This window comes from Eurypyga helias, unplaced genomic scaffold (genome assembly GCF_000690775.1).
Source record: "Eurypyga helias isolate BGI_N326 unplaced genomic scaffold, ASM69077v1 scaffold8579, whole genome shotgun sequence".
In the NCBI taxonomy this organism is placed as follows: Eukaryota; Metazoa; Chordata; class Aves; order Eurypygiformes; family Eurypygidae; genus Eurypyga; species Eurypyga helias.
In genome coordinates this window covers 1-1346 of record NW_010270059.1, presented here as the reverse complement: position 1 = coordinate 1346, position 1346 = coordinate 1, and positions in this window count along the sequence as shown.

Genomic DNA, 1346 nt, shown 5'->3' with positions numbered 1-1346 from the left:
AATCCGCCGTGCTGAACGGCGTGAGGCAAGGAACGCAAGTCGGGCCCAAAACCTGGTGGACTGGAGGAGCTGTTGGGTAACAGGGATTCGGAAGCCAGCTCTAAAAGCTGCCGGCTACTGATGCAGGAAAAAAAAATGCTTCTGCCCACTTTATGGAGTGCTTTCCTGTAATATTGTGCAAAAGTTCCTTTAGGTATAACATATGTTTCCTTTAGCTTCAAGATCTAATCGGTTTTTCTTTACAGTTTCTAATTATAGATGCCCATTACTCACAGGTTCTGTAACAATCACAGAAGGGTTTGGGTTGGAAGTGACCTTAAAGATCATCTAGTTCCAACAAAATTAGAAAAACTGCGTCTACAGTTACACTGATTCTTCTTCAATTAAAACTCAGAAATCTTAGCAACTTCTACAAAGTTTTGAGGCATAAGTAGTAACTTTACTCATTTGGTAGAAAGCTTGATTTATATGTACTTTATTTTTCACCAATGGTATCTTCTGTCTTACTACAGAGTTAATTGCAGCTCTGAGGAACTGAATTTGACATCCTAAAGTCGTGGGTTTAATATGTAGATTGCCTCCCCCATGTATACGTTCATACATACACACTGACATACCAACTTTTCTGTTTGGTAGCCAAGACCGAAGCCCTGCAAGCTAATTTTGTGTCAGGAGAGAAAAAAAAAAAATCACAGATACCAGTCACGGCATCTTCGTTCACCAGTATCTGTACTTACACCAGCCATCCTGCTTTAAAAACAGAGGTGTCACAGGCAGCGTGCCCTTGCCTGGCCAGCCCAGCCCAGTTGGATGATCCCAGCTCGCTCCCTAGTTTAAGAACCGATGATCCAATCCAAGTGGAGACAATCCTAAAGGCATTACTCCACCACGGAGTAAAGATCTTATTAGAATTTTTAAGTAAGAAATCCCAGGCCTACAACTGACCCCACTAACGCCAGTGGCTAAACTAGCGCAGGATCAGCCACACGCCCTTGAGCGTCAGGAAACCCGCAGGGCACGCAGACCCTCTCTCAGACTGGCATTTTAGGGTAAGACACCGTCCTTGACTTGGTTAGTGAACTTTGGGGCTTTATTTCTCTCCACCCACGCGCTGCGCACCGCAGCCCGCTCTGCGCGGCTCCTCACACAGGGAGCGCTCCCCGTCCCCGCTCCGAAGCAAACGCCCCGCAAGCGCGGGCGGGAAGGGCTCGGGGGCTCTACCTCGGCACCGGGCACCAACCCCATGTCCCGCCTGATGAATGCCTCTGGGACACGCACTCGCAGTCTCACCGGAGCCCATCAGCCCCCCCGCGCCGCACACCCTCCCGGGGGCTCAGACACCCCAG